Here is a 19,460-nt window from a genome sequence, read left to right as displayed (position 1 = left end):
TCTACTCAGCAGCTGACTGAGACAGATGTAGATACCCACAAACATCCTTTGGAGGTCAAAGACCTCTGTGGAAGAGTTAGGGGGAAGATTGAAGGCCCTCAAGAAGATAGTAACTCCTCAGAGATCTCTCTTGGTTCATGCTGAAAATTTTACCAGCTTGATCTTGAAGAGATGTAGGTACTTGGTATTTTCCCTTTAATTTACTTTTTCTGTATCACTGAATCAATGAAAAAAATGACAGTCTTTAGAAATACTGCATTAAGTATACCAAAGAAATGTAGGCTTGCCTTATTTTATTTTCTTCTACTTTCAACTCATAAATTAAGTGTGATTCTTTCCTTGACCGATTAGTTGCTTAATATGCATTATTTGATTGTCCAATTTTAAATGATACTTAGGGTTTGGTTTTTGTTGTTGTTGCTTCTGGTATAGGTTGCATTCACAAAGCATAATTTTGTGATTATATGACAATCATCTTTTTAATGTATTAATGTGTTTTATGGTCAAGTATATGGCTTATCTTGATAATATATGGTTTATCTAACATTGATTTACATGTTCAAATAAAATGGAGAAATACAAAAAAAAGTCTGTAGCATTTATACCTATGGAGCTGAACCCTGCTCCACTCCTTACTACTGGGCATTTATTAGGTGAATAAACTTATCCTTTTATTTTAGTTCTCTTTTCTGAGAAATGAGAATAATAATAAAATATACTCCATGGAGTTCTTGCAAGAATTTAGATAGTTTAAAAGGATATAAAGCATTTAAAACAGTACTTAAAATCTCACAAATACCCAGGTAATGATAACAATTATAATTAAAGTCTTTTGTGTGGGTGTATGTGAGAGAGGGGAAAGAAAATCAGTCTCTGATTCCAGGAACTGTCCTTGTGTTGTCAACTGGCCTTGGCATTGCTAGGAGTTGGCCTGGTACTGCCATCTAAGCTTTGGTGTTCTTTTTGTGAACATAAACCATTTTCCAAAACATGAATGTCAAGTAAGAGCATTGTGTAACTGTAATGGATTAAGACCAAATGAGGACAACTCCATAATCATGTCTGAACACAGACAAGCATGAATCTTGTCTAGCCCACAATAAGTGACCAAAAAGGACATTATTCTAGCTAATCAAATTGACTATTGTGGTCTTTCAAAAACAAAACAGTTAAACTATTATATTAACCCCCTTCCAGGTAAAGGTTAATTAAAATGCCCACTCAAAAAAACTATTCCTACATGCTGACTAACCTAAACTGTCAAACCATATAATACATATCTATTTTCTATATAATAATCTCTTGTTGAAATGTTCCTTAGATCTCCATAATAAAATTCAGCCTGTAATAGTGTAGTCCTGGTGATGTTTGACATTGAAATATATGCATATTGTCTATATGTTCCTTTTAAAAATTGAGACTAGCAAGTATGTGTCACTATTTCTCCATTAAAAGCATAAACATTTTCTCATGTCAATTAATATTGCTAAAGAACATCTGAATAACACTACAGAATTCCTTCATGTAACAAAACTTCATCAGATAAGTTTAAAATAATTTTGTTATAAATAACACTGAATGGAAGATCTGAAGATCATGTACATAATGTATAATTTCTGACTGCTCTTCTATTTATTTTTCTGATCAAATATCCAACACTACGTTTTAAGTAGAATGTTCCTAACAAGTGTCTGTCTTTCTATTTTTTATTTCATTTGGTTTCCCTTCCCTCTCCTCCCCTCCCCTTCCCGTCCCTTTCCTTCTGTTCTTTTCTTTTATCTTCTCACAGCTAGGCCCAGATACTTGGCTTTTGGTTAGCTATAGATATAACCAAGTTGACAACCAAGAGTAACCATTACAATGACCAACAGCAACTTGAGGAGGAAATGGTTTATTTCACTTATGGTTCCTCATCACAGTCCATCATTAAAGGGTGTCAGTGGGGCAATTCAATTAGGCCAGGGACCTGGAGGCAGGAACTGATATAGAAGCCATGGATGAGTGCTGCTTATTGGCTTACTCCTCATGGCTTATAAAGCCTGCTTTTTATAGCACTTAGAACAATGAGCCTAGAGGTGGCACTACCCACATTAAGCTAGGCCCTTCCACATTAGTCATTAGTCAAGACAATGCACTTAGGCACATGCTTGTCCAAAGGCCAATCTATTTGAGGGACATTTTCTCAGTTGAGGTTCCCTCTTCTAAAATGACTTATATAAAGTTGACATAAAACATAAACTTCTTGTTTTTTGTTTTTTTGTTTGTTTGTTTGTTTTTGTTTTTTGTTTTTTTTTGTTTTTTTTTTTTGGTTTTTCGAGACAGGGTTTCTCTGTGTAGCCCTGGCTGTCCTGGAACTCACTCTGTAGACCAGGCTGGCCTCAAACTCAGAAATCTGCCTCTGCCTCCCAAGTGCTGGGATTAAATAGTTTAACTCTTGAATAATTTTATGCAAATTATGTCAGTACGAAAGGCAATACTATGGTTGGCAATTAGAAGAACAGTCAGAACTTTTCTCTTGGCAAATTTATAGTCTAATTAGGTTGAATATATATATATATATATATATATATATATATATATAATTAAAATATAAATTACTGTGAAATAATGACAGAGAAGAAGTTCTATGCCAGTAGTGTGTATGGACTCAAAAAAGGCATAGGTGGGACTGAAGATATAGCTCAGTACAATTGCACACACAGAAACATATATAATATTTGGTTCACTTCTGGCATTAGAATACCCTTAGCCCAGAGTTAGCATCTTGTTTATTATTTTGAGCTCCTTGCATATTTAATGCAACACAATGTTTTTATGTAATATTTCTGTTCTCTTTACATAGTTTTAATTTCATAATAGCCCAGGACCTTACCTTGAATTTTAAAATTCTACATTCATATCCTTAGTGGTAAGACTTGTCACAGAGAAGGCTTAAGTAAGTACATGTTGATGGTATATTGAAGTAAACTATATGAATTGGCTATGTTATTTGAGCATATTGATACATTTAGACAATTGATTTCTGAAGTTTCTTCACTTGATCCAGTAATAGATGAGTTGTAAAAAGAAGAATTTAAGAATTCTAACTTTACATGTTTAAAACATATGTTAATCTGCATGAGAAATTTGGGCTATAAGCAACTTTGATAGGGGTGCTCATTTTAACAAACCCCCTTAAATGGGATGAGGATATTTTAATATGCAAATAAGTATTGCAAGTAATCAATGAGCCTCTTTCCATTAAACTAGGGTGAATGGGACAATGATGTAGACATATTTTACAAAGAATAGTTTGAAGCACTGAGCATATTGAAAGCAGAAAAATGTACATGTATTTCAAAACTAATCTTGAACTCTTGTGAGTGGGCAGGAAATTGAATTTTAGTGCACATCCTATTTTGATAGCCTTTTGGTCTCTGTTCTCATTTTATGGAATAGTTCTAAGATTTTGAAATTGGTCAAAGGATGATCATATCTTATTTTAGTTGTAATTGAATAACATCACTTTCTTTTTGTTAAACTTGTTTATTTATTCTCATTATAACCTAATATCTGCCCTTGCTCTCCTCTCATTACCCTCTCATGTAATTTCTTCCCTGATTCCACATTCCTCTTTTGAGGAGGGGAAGTCCCCCTTTGGGTGTTAAACCCCACCCTGCATTTCATTCCCCACCCATATCACTTTCTTAGTAGCAGACAAAATTCAATTTAGGCTTTTTATTAAGTCAACCTTGTTTCCTTTTATTAACTCTAAGTTAGGAACATATCACTTTCAGAAATAGGGACAGATCATCTGACTACCCTCTACCTCTGTCAGCTTTCATCACTTCCATGTTGATTTCAGAAAAACTTTAGCTTTGAAGATATTCTGTAAACTACTGGAATCCAGGAGTTGATCATCTTTTCTAAGCTAGGTCAATTAAATTGCAAATGAATTTAAATTAATACGCCACAAATCCTATACCTTATTTCAAATTATGCCTTATACTTTATGCTTTGGGGAGGCATTTAGCTTAGAAAGAAAATGTTTAAAGAGGAACTTTTGAACCAACTAATCTCCTTTTGTGTTTTGTGAATAATTGTGCTGAAAATTTATGAAAGGAAAAGAAATGGGCCAAAGGGATATTTTATGAACTAAGTTTAGCCCTACATGCTTTCAAGCATCTTCTTAGCCTATTTAATTTTAAAAAGCATTCTATGGATTATTAATAATTTTAAAATCCATTTTAAGGAGAAAATTGAGAATTGAAAAGATTAACTATTTTTTCCAGGGTTACACAGTAATGTAACAGAACCCAAAACTATATTGATAATAAAATTTATGTATCTTTTTCTGTTCAATAATTTTGTTTTTGTAAGGATAATTATTAACTTATTTTTTAAACTGCCTTGATTGTCTATCATAATGTGTCAAAAAACTTAGTCAGATAACATAATGTGCTATAAAAATTATTAAAAAATTAGTGTGATTTCTGTATTTAGTAATCAGCTAATACCATTGTAGAGTGGATGGATTGTGACCTTTCCATTAATTTTTAAGTGTTTGGATTCATTTGTGATGTTGCTATTTCATAGAGGAGATCTGTTGGCCAACAAAAATATTGTTGTGGAACCTAAATTGTTTGCAGATGGCAAAACTTCTGCAGTTCTTGTCTGTATTCTACCAAGAAAAATCCCTTAAAATACAAAATAAAAAACTGTCAAATAGTTCTAAAATACATAAGAGAAAAGCAACCAAATGGACTGTAACCTTAAGTGTTGAAGTGCTTCCTTTTCTTGGTGGTTCACTCGTAGTCACTATATTGCTGGGGGAATGTTTCTTTAATTCCTTTTCTTTGCTTTATTGCACAAAGTAAACAGGGACCATCTTAATCACCAAATCCATTGTCTTACATTTGAACATAAGGGGCATAAAAAGGCATGGGGTTTTCTAATACAACTCTTAGCTTTAGGGCAGTCTTTCTTTGATGTTTATATATTTAATCTTTTCAAAAATTATACTCTAGAGCATAACCTAAGAACAAAGCACTTCATCTCTTCTGCTATCAGAACTGTGTTACATCTTGTTTTAACTTTTTTAAAAAAGTGGAAAAGTTACAAAGCCTCCTGTTACCGATGGTTGTTCACTTCCTTATAGTGAGTGGGCCTTGTAGCAGTGAATTAATTAATGGGAAAATCTGATTTGCATATTATAAATATAATTGTAGAAAAGTTAAATCAGAAAGCAGCCAAGAGGAGTGGTGAAGTTGAGAAAAAATAGATCAAAGATTCCTATTTCAGACAATGAACAAGACTTGGCACTCCAATTCTACTTGCTTCTACCTTCAGGTGTCCTATGAACATTGTGAAGGGGATAATTCTAGATGTGGAAAATTTTGTCCCCCTATAAATTGAAAGCTTTATCCTCAGGTGAATGTCATTATTTTCACACCCTATAGTGTACCAATCTGCAGTAAATAGAGTAGCCTACCCACATATTTGGCTCTTCTAGTTGTTACATGACAATATTTTAGAGTTTTGATATTAAATTGATAATTGTATTTGTGGATCTGATAAGTCAGTTTATTTAAGTATAAAAACTGAAAGAGATGCAAGAACTTTGCCCTCAAGTTGTCCATTCACTACTGAAGTGAAGCCAAGTGAAACAAGACAAATTTTGAGCATAGACACTTTGACCTCAGTGTCAGTGTGCTATGAGGCTTATGAGAGTGTTCTTTTAATTCTACCTGAAAAACAAGACATGGGGCTTGAGAAAACTTCAGAGAGGATGTGAACAGACACTTTTTAGTTTCTACTATTATTTTCTTGGACTACCATGGGAAGTTCACTTGAGATAACTCATATATGCTAAGTGATTCCTGACTCTCTCACAGGCAGGAAATGCCAGAGAACTATCATCCCTTGGACTAATTCTCAATGAAAGATGGGAGAAGTCAGATAAACACCCAGGATTCATCACCTCTCTATGTAACAACCTAAGGATGCATTTCCTATATGTCTCCAAAGAATTCTCAATGGAATGAATCTCTATTTTCCTATATTACATCATTCCTTTATTGGTTTTTCTGTTTTCTTTACTTTATGACTCTCTTTTCTTGGGACTACACTATATCTTAAAGAAAAAAGAGGAGAAAAACCCACCTCCATCTTCATCTCTATTTTGTGACCTGTCTTGGGGATCCCAACCAAAAATAGGAGATAACATCAAAATAGAGTTTCAAATGTTATCAGTTAGTCAACACTAGTGAAGTTAAAAAATGTGAATTATACTTCAGTAAACTACTTTAGAAAACAAAATAATTATGATAAGAAGAGATTTGAATTATTGCATGGTAGAAGACAGTGGGATGGAGAGAAAGGGTGAATACATGTGTTTTTTAGGGACATGGACTTAGGGATGATTGTAAAATGCAAGTAAAACAATGCATTGTAATTTTTGAAGGTATTACTATTCCAGACATGTATGCTGCATGATATCCAACCTCAAAGGTACTAGTTTCTTCCTACAACATTTCTCTAGAGTTTCTTGTCACGATGAGGATGCAAGACTTGCTGTGTCAACCTATGGCACAAGTGATTTGAATGGAATGGTGTGGGTATGAGAGCTAGTCAGAAGGGCTAGTGACTTGATGGGTTGCACAAGGAGGTGTTGCTACATTCATCAGGTCAAATCAATAATGTGGAGACTTGTATGGATTAGTAAATGTCCTTTTTGTGAAAGAAATTTCATTAGATTTTTATATCTAGTTGCCTAGGTGAGACAACTTCATTTAGAGACATAAAGTAAGCAGATGAAGAAGACAAAACAAAAAAAGTGAGAGAATGGGGATTTGTGTATGATTTTAGTGGGTGAGATTTTCTGGAAAACATCCTTTTGATTCATTTCATTTTCCTTTACTTCTGGTAATATTCATTTTGTTGACTTGAAAGGATCTATTCCTAAAGTAAATAAAGACCATAACCTATTTAAAACCCACAAAGTTCCATACCTCAGCGGCAGCTTTTATTTCTGTTGGGACACACACACACACACACATACACACACACACACACACACACACACACACACACACACCCTTTAATTTACCTAGAAATCAAATTGATGAAAATAAAAACAGCATTTTACAGTGTGAGCAGTTTCATTGACACCTGTATGGGGCCGTGTTAAAATAAGCCATATTAATGAAGTACTTTTATTCCTGTTATAAAGTGCCACTGTTACTATTTTCATACCGGTTTTGAGCAGATATAAGGTTTCATTTTCATTTTGGAATCATATAGTAACTCCAAGCTTAACTTTAAGACTGTTTTTAAAGGGCTTGAACCATTTTACATTCCCACCAACAATGTTTATGGTTTCTTTTCAATGAAAGTTTTAAATAATAAAAGAACCATGATGCAACCTAGGATGTCATGGAACTTAGGGTCATCTTGCTTTAACTTCCTAAGTGTTAGGATTGCAGGAATATGGCACCGGGCCTGGCTGTTGTTTGCTCCTTTAGTTTTTTCCCCCAAAATGAAGTGTTGGTACATAGCTGAGGCTGGCCTGGAAATCATAGGAGAAATCTGCATACCTCAACCTTCCAAGTACTGAGAGCTCAGGTCTAAGCACCTATGCCTAGCTAACAGTCTGAGTCTTGATTTTTCTTTTTTCTTTTTTAACATTCTCTTTAGTGATGAAAAGGTGTTTTTAATATCTTAAAATATTACTTGAAAATCTCATAATATAAATGAGATTATCTAGAAACTATATTAAATTTTTACCAATCTATTACTTATATAGATATATAAAGATCATAGTCTAGGAATTTTGAATTTCAGATTGCTATGCCCACATCAGGCTGTGGCAGCACAAACCTTCTACAAACCTCCAATTTGGAAAGATTCTTTTAGGCCACAGGGTATCAGTGATGGAATGTAGAGATGATGATGATAATTTTTCATTTTACACCAAGAAGGAAAAATGGCCAGAAGAAAATGAAAGAATCAGAGAAATCTGTGACAAGGCTAAAGCCATTACTTTCAAGGACACACACACACACACACACACACACACACACACACACACACCTTAATTTACCCAGAAATCAAATTGATGAAAATAAAAGCAGCATCTTACAGTGTGAGCAGTTTCATTGACACTTGTATGGGAACCTGTTAAAATAAGCCATAATAAGGTTTGATGGCAGCTCCAAATTCAGTGCTTGAGTAACAGCAGTAGGTCTGACTTGGACTCAGTCTGAAGTCTGGCCAATGCTATATTTTGGATGATGAATGCCCTCAAAAGATCTATGTATTAAAGATTTGATCCTGGGGTTAGAGGGATGGCTTAGTAGTTAGGAGCATGGGCTGGTTTTCCATAGAACCCGAATTTGATCCCCAGCACCTACCTCATGACTCACAAACATCTGTAACTCTAGTTCCAGGAGGATCACATGCCTTCTTTGTTAGTGACTGTTTTATTGTGGTGAAGAGACACCACAACTAAGGCATCTCATGAAAGAAAGTATTTAATTGTGGCTGGCTTACAGTTTCAGAGGTTTAGTCCATTATCAACATGGTACGGGAGCTGGTGCTAGAGCAGTAGCTGAGAGCTACATCCTAATCAGTAAAAGAGAAAACTGAGCCTGGTATGGGTTTTGGAGAGCTCAAAGCCCACTGCTGGTAACACACTTTCTCTAAGAAGGTCAAATCTCCCAATTGTGAAAAAGTGCAACTCCTTGATGACTTAAGCATTTAAATATGTGAAGTTACAGGGGTCATTCTTATGCAAACCACCACATCCTCTTCTGGCTTCCTTGGCAAGTCAGGCACACAAGTAGTGCTCAGACATACATGCAGACAAGCACCCATGAATACAACATAAACTTAAAATTATAAAGAAAAATATTTGGTCCTTAGCATGCAGCTATAGAAGATGGTGTACCTATAAGAGGACAGGCCTAGTGAGAAATCCTTAGAGCACCACAGGAACATGTTCTTGAGGTAGACTGAGACACCCTATCCTCTTCCTTACTGTCTTTTCTTTTCTTGGTCATAAGGTGGGCAGGATGCTCTGCTGTGAATTCCATGTTGTTGCTATCTAGCATACATACTAGAGGCCCCAAAGCAGTAGATCTAACCAAAGTTGGACTAGAACCTCCTAAGTGGTGAGCCCAGATAAGCTTTTTCTCTTATAACATAATCACTTCAGATATTTCATTATAGTGACAGCTAATGAACATGGCAAATTCACATTCTTTCTTTTCTCCAGTTCAAACTATCTCCACATCTTTTTCCATCTATCTCTACTCTAAATCTCTTAGTTTGGTCACCATCATATTTGGTAAACAAAATTAGGAAATGGGGAAAAGTGGAAAGTAAGATCATACTTATGTATTCATTCCCCTTCAACTTGTTTTTTGATTGCCCTCCTCTACTTATTTTTAGTCCCATAGGCCTACTGTTTAGTGTGCTTCACCTAAAATAGTAACACTTTGATCTCTTTAAAAGAGCATCATCTAAGCCACAATGATGAACTTCCCAATAGAACAATAAAGGAAAAATAAGGTGGTGCCAAAATCCCACAGGAAAGACTATTAACTAATAGTATTAAGTGATACTTTCTTAATGGAATATTTCTGGCACTATAATATTTTATTATTGATAAGCTATGGAAACTTAAAAAAGGAAAGACCTTTTAATTTCTCTGGATTGCTCTCCTGATAATCATAAAGAAATCTAAGCTATGCTTTATGATGCCAAAATTCAGTGGTCAATTCAGTCAGTTAGCTAATAGAACAATAATAAACCACACTAATAATAATCGTATCAACAAAACAGAGAGATGTTTGAAACATTCACATTCAAATCAGTTATTTTGACATTATATGGGCATCACCCAAGTCAACATGTAAACAATAATTTAAGAAGTCATTAATTGGAACCATGTTTGCTGATTATCTCATATATGCAGAAATATTTTTCATTGCACAGATGGCTTTGCATCAATACCATCTTAGAAATTAGTAAACACAGATTTTTTTTCTAACTGTGGAAAGGAAGTAAATACATAAGAGGTAGCCAATGGCAAAAGGCAACCTATATAAGAAACTCTGAAAACCGAGACAGTAGTAATTTATTTGTGGTGTGGAAGAGAAAGCACTTAAAAATATATGGATTAGAGGTTTTGCCTATTCATCTGGTGTGCTAAAAAACTAGGGCTTACATAACACAGCTCCAAACCAGGCAGCTTAAACATCCCCAGCTTGACAGGTCTGAAATGTGAGGGGGATCATGGGCAGGGTCAGTAGCTTCTTAAAAGGGCTCTGAAAGAGTATCTCTTTCTGGGCTTTGAACTATAATCTTTGACTTTCTTTGACTTATAGGTATGTCATGCTGAACCCAGCCTTGATGTTTACATTGTGTTTTCTTTCTTAATGTGTGTGTGTGTGTGTGTGTGTGTGTGTGTGTGTGTGTGTATCCATGTCCAAATTTTTCACTTAGGATTAGGGCCTGCAGAACTACTGTATGACCTTATCTTAGCTAACTGTGTCAATGATGAACCTATTTCTAAATGTCACATTCGGAAATTTAGAAGGTTAAGTCTTTAATATATGAATGTTATAAGGATACAATTCAACCTATGAAATCTATTAAGATACCTATATGACCTAGATAGAGGCCAAACAGTCTGGAAGCTGTGAAAAAAAGCACTTTGGACTGGGTGTTTGTGGGTGGAGGTACATCAAAGGGAAAGAATAATTCAGTTTTCATAGAATTGCTGCCAACTGGATGCTAGGAACATATAATCCTATTTTTTTAAAAACAAATTAATACTTTTTGATTCATGCTTCTCTTAGCATTAAAATTTTGGAGGACAGATATTAAAAATTGCTTTACAGTTAGAAACTCAAAGAGTCAAAGAAGAACTTGAGTTGTTGCAAAAGTTCTATCTTGTCTTGGAAGGGGGAGAGGCACAGGTCTCATCATGAAGCCCAAGCTGGCATCTTTCAGTTACTCTTGTCATATTTGCAGCTTCCAGAGTGCTTGAGTTACAAGTGTGCATCTACTGTCTCATTCCTGGATGAACACACACACACACACACACACACACACACACACACACACACACTGCTTGGGTTTGTTCTACCCTTAAAGATTGTAATGTTCTTCTTTTGATGTTTCATAGGATTCCTAGTCCAACTTGGACTTTTGTGGTAGAACATCTCTCTTTTTCTTCTCTTCCTCCTTCTCAATCCTTCTCTCCTCTTACTCTCCTCCTCTCCACCCTCTTCTTCTACTACTCTACTACTCCTACTGCTATCACTACCACCACCACAATTCTTTTCTCCATACAGTATTCTAATCATTTCTAAAACTTCTCAGAAGTCCTTTTAGGATCATTGGAGGTGAGATGCCCATGTCCAGTTCCTCCTCCCAATCCTGTGCTTCCAGAAATAAGGTTCAAACTCAGAATTTATTCAAAAATACCTTGGCCATATAGCTAGGTTCTTTTCTGACTGGAATCAGAACAAGATAACCCATCTATTTCAATCTACATTTTACCACATGGCTGGTTGCCTGTTCTCAGGTACAGTCTCCTCACAGCTCCCCAGGCAGATCTCCCTGAGCATGGCTCTATCCCAGCAATCTCTTTTCCTCCAGTTGTCCAACCTCCTATTTCCTGCCTAAGCCATAGGCCATAGGCTTTTTAATTGACAGGTGATGCATCCATATAATACACAAGATATTCTCTACAGATCATCCTTTCCAATTTGCTTTAAGTACATGCTTTAGTTGTCTGGCTTATTTGCTGTATATCCTTCTTTGTGCTACAGTCATCTGTACCATGTCTTCAACATTACATGATATCCTGCTTGGGTTTGACAGTTTTATGTGGCTACCATATTTTACTTGGATGAAAGAAAATTGATGTCCTCCTTTTAATAATATCTTCAGTACTTGGGTGAAAAACCATCCTCTTGTTGTAAATAATGAATTGTGCTTTGCAAGCTTATTCCACCTTTTAAACAATGTTTTTACTTGATGTGTATGGGTATTTTGACTGTATGTATGTATGTATGTATGTATGCATGCATGAATGTGTCATGTTTATGCAGTACCCACAAGGGCCAGAAGAGGGCAACAGATTTCCCTGAAATGGAGATACAAACAGTTGTAAGCTACCTTATGGGTGCTGAGAACTGTGCTCCTAATCACTGAGTAATCTTTTAAGCCTGTCTTGAGCATCAGTGCTTGCAGTGTCTTGTTGGCCATAGGCTTTTTGTTCATAATGACATAGGATCTGTTTGTCTGAATGCACCTGACATAAGAGGTCTTGCCATTTTTCTGCGATTAAATGGAAAATTTCTTTATAAGTGACTTCTTTAAACTCTCTCTCTCTCTCTCTCTCTCTCTCTCTCTCTCTCTCTCTCTCTCACACACACACACACACACACACACACATGCAGTAACTATGGCACATGCATGAAAGTCACAGGACAGCCTTGTGAAGTTGGTTATCTTCTTTTGCTTTTATTAGGGTTCAGGAATTAAACTCAGGTCACCTGTCTTTCAGGGAAAATGCCCTTACATGCTGAGCCATCTTGCCAGCCTGGATTCTTATTTATTTTTTAAGTTGCCTTATTTTATTCTATGTGTATGAGTATTTTATCTGTATGTATATCTGTGTACCATGCCTATGAACTGTTTGTTGAAGCTAGAAAAGAATTCAATACTCTGGGACTGGAAATACAGGTCATTGTGAGCTGCCATGTGGGTGCTGGAAAAGAACCCAGGTCCACTATTAGAGCAGATAGGATTTTTTAAAAAACTGCTGAGTCATCTCTTCTGACCTGTTTTTAATTGCCAATAGCCTCTTTCTAGAGAATTATAGTAGAAAAATAACTGAAAGTATATCTGCATAATTCAGGAACAATCAGAGGACTGAATTCCTACCTGGCAGTTTGATGAGAAAAAATTTTTAGGGTTATTTAACATCAGTTGATTTAGTGTCGTATTTATAAATGGGTATTTCATTTTATGCTTAGGTATTTGCATACATATATATGAAAATCATGTTTCTTAACTTGAGTGGAATTTCTTGCAGTAAAATATATTGTATTATTGATACAAATAAATACAAATAAATAAATATAAATTCACAATGAACAGTTGATGATTGCAAGGTAACAAATGACTAAGGTCCTGATGTCAAAAAACTTGACATCTTGGGAGGTATCTAAAAAACAAATCAGAAAGAGAGAGAGAGAGAGAGAGAGAGAGAGAGAGAGAGAGAGAGGAGAGAGATTGTTCATTCAACACATATTCAAGCAATTAATATGTGTTTGACCCAGTTTGATACCTGAACAAGTGACAAGTAAGCCATCTTTGCTACCCCAAGAAGGTTCATCAAAAAGAACAACAGTTGACAGCATATGATTAAAGTATGATGAGGTCTTCACTGGCATTGTAGCAATTGATATTAGGTGTATCAAGCCAAGATTGAGAGTCAGAGAGGCAGTCTGGTAATAGAAGATTACTAACAGCAATGAATGTCAATGCCATAAGTGTTCAGCACTAACACAGAAGTATAGCAGAATGGAACTCCACAGAGGGAGGAAAGAGCCACTTAGTGCTGGTTAAAAGAAGGAGATTGTAATGTGGCAAAGTTTATGTACAAAACTGTGCAGATTAGATGATTTTGCATCACGGAAGCTTTTTGTAAGGAGTAACGGTGAAGAAGCAAATCTGTGATCTAGTATGAGCAGAAGTAGATAGTGTTACTAAGAAGAGAATGGTGTGCCATTAATCTGAGCCTATCTAGTATGGTTATGCGAAGGGTATCACTTGAGTTGTTGGTATACATGTGGGGTAAAGACTTGCTAGCACATGGGTGGTCTTCACAAAATATATGTGTAAGAACAGAGTCATGTGGTTATTTTGAGTTGATAAAGAGATATGGAAAAAACACTATCCTGGTATATGAGTTAAGAATGTTTTTGGCTGAAAATAATGAAACCTAACTGAAAGTGGACACAGCAAAATGATCCCCCTTTTTTCTCTTCTACAACAAAAATCCAGAAGTAGCCTCTGGAGTATTGCCTCAGTGGTCTGACGTTGTCAGGGCTAGCATTTCTATTATGCTCTTGTCTTTCCCATCATGCTTGCTCCTTTTAGTCAAACTACACAGCCACTAAGTTGTATCTTTTTCTTAATAAAGAAAGTAATTGTTTCTTAAAAATCACCCAAGCCAATTTGATTTCATTTGTGCCTTCTTTTCTTTTTTATGTGTTTGTTTGTAGTATGTGTGTTTACATTGGGTATGTGAAGGCCAGAGGTTGATATCAAGTGTCTTCAGCTGTGTTCTCTACCTTGCTTTTTGATACAGGGTCTTTTACTGACCCAATAGTTTATCAATTCAGCTAGAGTGGCTGGCCATGGAGCTTCAGGCATCTGTTCACACAGGGATTACAGGAAGACATGGCCACATACTACTTTTTTTATGTTGGTGCTGGGGATCAGAACTCAGGTCCTGGTACTTGCACTGATAACGCTTTACTGACATAGCCATCTCCCCAACTCTCCCTTTATTTTTGGGGGTGGTGGTGGTGGAAATAAGAGTTAGGGAGGACCAGGAAGGAGATAGGTTGTCTATCTGTGTGTGTTTCTGTTCCTGTTGGAAATGTAGGGATTAGTTGTGGTCAAGTTTTAGGGATACATGCAGTACCAAATATAGCCTCAAGGGGGAACCAAAGAGAAGGCCACTCAGCTGGGAGACACACAAATACTCATTTTCTGGCTGCTGGAAGAGCTCCTTCCCACCATCATTTCTTTTCTGTCCACTACTGTCCACTCTATATTCTTTTCTTGCCTCTCGGAATCAATGCCTTCTCTGGGATTCTGCTGTTGGCCTCTTCTTATTTTGCTTACACCTGGAAGAAACTCCTGACATTTGATTGAACCTTAAGTGCCTACCAAATCTGGCCTCTGTAGTTAACTATTAGCTTCCTCTTGGTAGGGTTGTGAGTTACCAGTCTCAAGCCCTTGCCAGACAAAGAGGAGAAAGGCAACAAGAGTATGAGGTGATCAGTTCCAGACCAACCAGTGTGAAGCCAGACAGGAGTAGTTCTAGGATAAAAACTGTATTTTAAAGAACTTGAGGAAGGAGCAAGAGGAGGTGCAATGGGAGGGATTGAAGGGAGGAAATGAAAGGAGGACAATGTAAATTATATATTACATAAAAGTGTTAAAAATCTGTCTCTGAAAACAAATGATGCTGGACTTTTGCATTTCTACATATTTTTGCCTTTCCCTTTAGTGTCCTGGGGAATCTTGTTTTCCAGAAACCTCAGAACTAAAATAGATAAAAATATGTTGCCTATACCACATCAATGAGATCCTCTTTCTTACCTCCAACACGAGAATCCAGTCTGACTAAGCTTCTCCTAGGAACAGTGTGATTAGTAAGGAAAATATATGGTGAGAATGTGGAGTGGAAGAGACAAGATCAAGAGCAATTTCTAGTGCTTTTCTGTCAGGACATGTATTCTTAGCCACAGCCTCAAGTGAGACTGAAGAGAGGGGCAAAGAATTTTGGGAAAAGCTGACAAGTGGATACTTTAAAGAATTATTTTGCCCCGGGGAGTAGTTTTACACCAGCATTTATCTTGCATATCAGAAAGTATTAAAGGTGGGTATGAGTGTTTGTTAGAGAGATGATAGTGTTGGCTCCCAAAGGATGACAAACACTGGTAGCTATGATGACAAAGGGAAGACAGGGCATTTTGTGAAGATGGTTAAGTACCATCTGTTTGTAAAGTTACTTACCTAGGGTAGAAACTTGTCTAATGTACCAGTGAGATTCTTCTGGCTATTTTAATGTATGAGCTAAAGTGGAAGCTAGGCTACATGTTCTGAATCTTTCTCTTGCCATGAACACTTTTGCAAGGTTATTAAAAGCCTATAAATTCTTTCCCAAAAAATGTTTTTAAATATATAATATAAAATACATAGGAGAACAGATGAAATACATTATATTGAAATACAGTTATCAAAATATATTTGTAAAAGCCTGCTTGGGATAGAGTAATACAAATGTTTCTTTATTAACATACTAACCAAGATCTAGTGATGAGTCTAATAAATGTTATAACTTGGAAGTAGTGATGACTCTTTACAGGATTTCATTTTGTGATATCTCTAACAGTTGAAGTGTGATGGGAAAATAACTTTGGATTTTATTGGTTACAAAGCCACAGGCATTGCTACAGCCTGGTGCCCATGCTGAATCAAAGCAAACACCAAATTGTAGGTGGAGACTGAACAAATAGAAAGCTAAAAATGTACCATTCAAGTAAAATAGTCTTTGGAGTCTACCCATAAACCTCTGTGATACAGGGGTAAAAATAGAGCCATTCCATGGTGCAATCAAGGAAGATGAGCAAAAGACTAGACATTAATCATGGGGTTAGCTCTGTTCTTGGTCCCAGAAATATTTACCATTTTATAAAAGATCTGACATAAGCAGCTACATTTATGTCACATTTTCTAGGTCTAAGTATCAGTGCTTGGATAATGCCAATTTCAGAATGATGTTGATATCTCTTTGTGTATTCATGGTATTGCATGTGTGCATGTGTAGGAACTGAGACTGACATAGGTTGTATTTCCTTCTAAATGAAACCGAAGCTCAATGACATAGGTTGGTTGGCTGGCCTATGAATTTCAGGGATCTGCTTGCCTCCATTTCCTCCTATTCCACTTCCAATGCTGGGGATACAGGTGTATGTCACCACATCAAGATTTTTACATATGGTTTTGGACCCTAACTCAGTTCCTCATGCTTGCACAGTAGACAATTTATTGACTCAGGCATCTTCCCAAGCTCCCAATGTTAGCAACTTTTTATTGCAATAGACTTTACTATCTTGCAAGACATGACTTAAAGTCTAGTCTGAACCTGTGACACTTAATCATGCTAATTCGCTTCAAGAATTCCTGACTTGATCAATGTCTGGTGACTATTCACAGAATGTCAGGCAGTGTAATATGTATTTGTTTCTTACCTCAATGTGCTAAACTCAAGTGAAAATCTAGCATCAAATATAAAGGAAAAGGTACAAAGAGAGCATTTGGCTTTGAGTCCTCTGTCTTTCTGAAAATGGCACCTTGTGTCCAATTACTAGTCTATTTTGAATCATTATTTTTATTTTGAGAACCAAGGGATGAGAACTGGTGGGTTTTTTATGGCTGAAGTTCATGTCAAGCAATATGGTGACTAAAATTTCCAACTGAAGAATCACAATCTTTCTGGCTTTAGGTTCAGTTTGACCTTATGAAAGTATATCTATTAGTTGCCAAATAATTACTGAATGCCTAGCCAATGATCAGCAAGGTAGGAACAAGGGTATTCCTTAGTTGTGACAGTTAGGTAAAGTCTCTTTATGGAGGAGAAGTTAGATGAGAGAGCTAAATGAGAAGCAGGTTGCTGAGCAACAAACTGGGTAAATGCACTCCAGAAAAAAGGACTGGAAAGTAAAGATCACCTCAATTGGCAGTAAATGATGAGGATGAAGGCATGATCAGAACAGAACACAGCATGAAATAGGACTTGAAGAATAGGTGGACTCAAAACTCAGAAGATTTGAAGCTGGAGTGAGGAGTGAAACATTTAGTCTGGTTGAAGTTGGAAGTTACTTCAGAGTTAAATAGAGGAGGAGCAAGCTGTCTCATCAGCAAGGTCTGCCATCTGACTCACTGTTCACTCTGGCTGCTGTGTGAAGGAAGTCTGTAGAGTAGAAAGAGGTAGAGGTAGGATGCTTTGGGTGGGCTGTGGTGACTTGGACTACCAAGTAATAGTCTTAGTCAGTTTGGATTTCCATAAGGAAATCCTAAAGCATGGATGTGTTAAAGAACATACAATTCTCATAGGTCTGAAGACCATAAATTCAAGAGCAAAGTAATGGCAAATTCAGTTCAAAGTGTCCTTGCTGTACCCTCACCTGGCAGAAAGAGGATGAACTCTTGGATCCTCTTCTCTTTTTATAAGAATACTATTCTAACATTGTGATCTCTACTTTCATGAGCTCATAAAAACATAAACAATTCCAAAAGGTCCTGTCTCCAAATACTATCACACAGGAAGTCAGAGCTTCCACATGGGAATTTTGGAGGAAAGCAGGAACAAACTGTAGTCCACCAGAAAGGGTATAGTTGTGCAGGTAGATGTTGTGGCTAGAACCTAGAGATTTTGCATGTGCATCCAATAATATTTTTAAATGAATTAGATGTGGGGTATGAGAAAGAAGAAACAGTAAAGTTTCTTCACAAAAATGGCAGGGAGAAGGTTTTAAGTGAAGGACTGCTACTAGAGTCTGCTGTGTTCTGTAACACTGACCATGGAAAGATGGTGAGGGAGGTGGACCTGCCTGTGTTCCCTGTGTGACCTTCTCTATCCCACTGTCTTTCTACTATCAAAAATTTCCTTTTAATTTCTTTAGACCTGAATCTCTTTCCTAGAAAGCAGTCCAAAGGTACAAAGAGGCTAAGGTTTGGCACACACAGAACAGGTGCTTGAGTCCTGATTCTACTTGTATGATTTGTGAAACATGCTAGTCTAAGTAGAGATTTCTTTTTATCTTTGAGATGAGATGGAAGGGTTTATCTCTGAGATATTACAGATCAAAGAACACAGTGAAGTAGAAATTACTACACAGACAGAGCTCTTGGTGAACCCACCCTTTCCTCGGGTTCACTTTACCTCTTATTGTCCATGTGAAAGCCTGGCTTGGTGGCAGACTAGGTAATTATTCATTAATGAACTAAATCATGTGGGTTGAGTACCAACATCTTCTCTCTCTCTCTCTCTCTCTCTCTCTCTCTCTCTCTCTCTCTCTCTGGTCTCTGTCTCTGTGTGTGTGCCTGTCTGCATGCCTGTGTGTGTGTGTGTGTGTGTGTGTGTGTGTGTGTGTGTGTGTGAGAGAGAGAGAGAGAGAGAGAGAGACATTGGGAACAACCTCTAAAGGTTGGAGGGTTATAGTTTTATGATAATTAAGACAGATCTACAGGACTTACAGAATAAAAGTCTAAGATATGCATATATTCAAGTGTAAACAAGCAGGTAGATTAAGGAATTCACTCTGTATGCAAATTACTACATTAAATCAGTCAACACTAGTCCCTTTTCTAGTCTATTTAAAAATCCTCAGTATGTAAAGAATAGGTTTAACACATGTTAAAGATGTCACCGAACAATCATTGGCAATACAAATAGGAAAAGATTTAAACTAAAAATTTTGTCTGTGTAGTGGTGGGGTGCTTGCCTAGCACATACAAGGCCCTGATTCAATTCCCAGAACCTTCCCCCACATATGTACATACACACACATGTACACCCTATAATATATTTCCCAATTTCTAATTTTTGGATATAATTGAAGAGTTGTTATAATAAATGTAAGTTGCCCTATAAATTAGTC

Source organism: Arvicanthis niloticus, chromosome X, assembly GCF_011762505.2.
Source record: "Arvicanthis niloticus isolate mArvNil1 chromosome X, mArvNil1.pat.X, whole genome shotgun sequence".
Classification (NCBI taxonomy): Eukaryota; Metazoa; Chordata; class Mammalia; order Rodentia; family Muridae; genus Arvicanthis; species Arvicanthis niloticus.
This window is presented reverse-complemented; position numbering follows the sequence as displayed.